Source organism: Helianthus annuus, chromosome 4 (assembly GCF_002127325.2).
Source record: "Helianthus annuus cultivar XRQ/B chromosome 4, HanXRQr2.0-SUNRISE, whole genome shotgun sequence".
In the NCBI taxonomy this organism is placed as follows: Eukaryota; Viridiplantae; Streptophyta; class Magnoliopsida; order Asterales; family Asteraceae; genus Helianthus; species Helianthus annuus.
The window spans coordinates 154,226,162-154,230,150 of record NC_035436.2 but is presented as its reverse complement, the minus strand read 5'-3'; positions in this window follow the sequence as shown (position 1 = coordinate 154,230,150).

The following is a 3,989-nucleotide window of genomic DNA, read 5'->3' as shown; positions in this document are numbered from 1 at the left end:
AATTGTTATCCTGATTATCATGATTGCCGCCTCCGTTTACACTATGACTAAAATTGTCTTCCTGAGTACGTTTACTAGGAATGATTTGTTGTGGTTCAACAGGTTTCTGAGCAGCAGCCATGATTGCTGGAATAGCATTAGCTATCCCTTGAGTGATGATATTTTCAATATCTTGTCTAGTCATATATTGGTTTTCCTGATTTTGCTCAGATTGATTCCCTTCATTAACTGGTTCATTACTAGCGTTTTCCATCTGATAATTATTATAGATATAACTATTAGTATCAAATGATTGTAAATAAAACAATGGCAAGTAATCACATAAATCTTTTTCACAACACACATATATACAGCCAAAATTATCGATGTTTCGACTTCTATTTTGTTTTATAGATTATATAGGCATCCATACACACTGTTTATCTTACAATGTTTTATTTCCCATTTTACAGAGTTATATTTTTCTACTACTGTTATTATACAGACATTCTTCCCAACCCCACTATTCTTTGGTCAACTGGCAGTTTAGTAGCGACGCTCCCTTTCATCGTATTTCCAGGAGATTTGTTCCCCCATTTCCCGGATCCTATTCCCTGTACCTATTAGCTCTTCACCGAACTGACGAAGTTCAGCTAAGTTTTCATTGCTCATAGGAGGATTGGGGATAGGTTCTGGATCAAACTGTGGGAGGAAGGAATAAGGACTATTAATCATGTTTTGGAATTGCCAATCATTCGTCCACCATTCTTCCATTTGGCCTAAAGGTCGAGTGTGGATTAGTGGGTCTGGAATAGCTGGTTCCAGATTTACGGGAAGTTGGATTTCGGCCGGGTAAGGGTATAGATTATTGTTGATAAGGCTAATGACATCACAATTTGCCAGTAGACGGTCTATTTCGTCTTGAAATGTGATTTCTTCAGGTTGTCTAGAGCTCTCTCCAATTTCTACTCTTTTTTGTTTAGAATTTTCCCTGATTTCTATCTCTTCTGGCTTAGAACTCTCTCCGGTTTCGATTCCTTTTCCTTTGTCTATAGGGTTTTCTACTTTGGGGAGTTTCCTAGTGGCTGGCTTTCTCCTGCGCACTTTCCTCCATCCTACATATCTTCTTCTCTTTTTAGATTTTGCTTTTTCCAGCGGTGGAGCTTGGAATTCCAGAGGTTCCTCTATGTCAGCAATATAACCAGTAAAGTCGTGGGAGACTTCGATTGGTACTGGATATAGATTGAGATTCTGAAATGCTTCCGATATCTCATTCATGCTGCATAGCATATATGCAAAATGCACAAAATGCAAAGTTAAAACTTTGGAACAAAGTTTTACAAACAAACATTGAAGTTTTATTGCATACTAATTTGTACAAAAGACAACAGGAAAGAAAACACACTAGGATTTATTTATTTATTTACTGGGTAGTAATTTTCTACTAGACCAGGCTTATTAGTAGTTTAGAGGTTTGCATTCTCTGCTACAGTAGCTAGCATATAAAGATTTGCCAATTTTTCATCTAATTTGTCTTCCCAAGGTGGACTATTGCCTAATTCCTGGATTTCCGGATTAAACCTCACTTTCTTGACTTGGGTTTCCTGGCTTTTCCTAATAATCAAATTTCTTTTCTTTGGGGTAAGAGGATTCTCATATTGTGCTTTACGGACAAAAATCCCTTCTTCCAGGTTTGCTGGGTATTTGGAGGAAGAGGTTCCTTTTTCTGTGGATGCAATATCTAATTTGTGGTAGATAGCAGAAAGCTTTTGTTTACCCATACTGTAACAATTAATCAATTAATAAAACATATATTCACAGAATGGCAATTAGAATTCCTAAATATTTCTCAATTACTTTAATAGGCTAAAATCAATAGTAAGCTTAAATCAGTGGCTCTGATACCACCTTTTTCCTGTCACGGCCCTCGGCCCCGGTTTGACCCGGTCCAGAGCCGCGAGGCAGGAAATCCCGTGGTATTAAAATTAGGCGACAGCGGAAGTCTTTTTAAAACAGGATCTTTTAATATTAAAACTGCACGTTTACATAAATTAGGGATAAAACCCTGGAATTTACAATAAGGTGATTTCACTGGGAAATCTTTATTTTTCAAAACATGTTTCTTTATTTATTTACATTGAGCCACTTCTCTAAGCTGGTAGTGCTTCACAGAACTTTTTCTTTGCTCACAATAGATCACCTGAAACATGTTTGTAAAAGGTTTTGTCAGCGGGGAAATACTGAGTGAATCATTCAGTTTGATAAAACGACTCATTTGTTATAATTTACAGTATTAAGAGAGATTACAATGTTTCTGATATCAAACCAACTACCCACAGTATTTGTCACTCGACTCATTTCGGTGACTGTGGTCATATCCCCCATTGGCTGCCCCAAAGGTGACGAATATCACTAATTAGGTTCGCCCACCTAACGTGATAACAACAATAGTAATGCGCACAATACCCCACATACCGGCTGTAATTTGGTGATTACATAAACTTAATCACTGTAATTATAACTTTGGAAAAATACTTTGGAGTATTGTAAAACAGTTGATAAAAAGAGAATGACTCACATTGCAGATTTAACGAGCAGAGTATAAGCCTACTGATTAGCCTTTGATTTAACCTAATTTAAACAATAATGCACACACAAACGGGTTAGTAACTAATACAGCAGTTACGACAATTCACGAGATTAAACCCTCACAACGATTTACAAGTGCAATACTTAATAATTCAGCGAATTCACAACGAATGACAGAGTATAGCCCGAGTTTGGACAGCACTCAAACATTCAAGTCGAAATCACGATGAATAACAAAGTATAAGCTCAATTTGAGTAGCACTCAAACAATCGTTGGATAGTTATAATCGATCGGACGTTGAATCGTAATAGCGATCGAGTTATTACCCTGATTGCGGCAGCGTTTCGAGATTTTGTGTGTGTTGCAGATTGTTTCTGTTATAACTCAACCTACGTAAAGTGAATTTACGTCGTTCAAAAGACAGAATTCAAGTCCCAATGTCGGATATTTATACAAATTTTTGGACCTCGCTTACGGACCGTAAGCCCTTATCCCTTACGGTCCGTAAGGGAAGCAGTCTATTATAGGGTAGTTGGGTTTGGGACTAGCCTTGCTGACTTGACAGAATTCTAAAATTAAAATTGGACAACGAGTTATTGTGATAATCGTTGGCTAGGTTTTACCCCCCCCCCCCCCCGAGTTTTAGGGGCCCTGATCCTGATTCCGATTGTTCTGGAAATTTTAGGGTTTACGCAGAATTACTTGGGTGTCTCAATTAGGGTTTCCTTATTGGATAATTATCATACTAAGTATTAATTTTAGTGAGAGTTGTTACATGGCATGCCCGACCTCCTGACAGCATCCTCCCAAAAGCAAAACAAGAAGACAGAAGGCTGAACACGCCCCGCGCTCAGTGAGCACGGGGGCGTGCCCAGGTGTTAGCAGAAAAGATAAAGTAATAGAAGCTTCTACTGCCCACCACGGGGACGTGCTCAGTGGACACGGGGGCGTGGTCAACTGTTGCAGACGCATTTAATGAAATTGCGAATTGCAATTAATTAAGAGAGAGACTCGGATGGACACGGGGTCGTGCCCAGTGGACACGGGGCCGTGCCCAGTGGACACGGGGCCGTGCCCAGGCTTCTGTTCAGCCTATAAATAGGAGTGCTTGGAGCTCTTGCAACTCATCCCTTGGCACACCACCTCTCTCACACTTCACCCACCACCCACCACCATCACAACACCATCATCCACCACCATCATCCATTGTCCATCATAGAGTGTGTGAGTCGTCTCGGGATCCAAGATTAATCGTAAGAGTTCTTGACAATCAAAGGCCATGTTTGCCTAAGTCTCTTACATCACTTGGTGAAGACAAGTGTTTAGTATAGTACTTTTTATTTTAATCTTTTGCACTTTTTAATTGGTTTTGTATTAATGACTTTAACTACTAGTTTCTTATGTTGAAGGTGATTCTTCC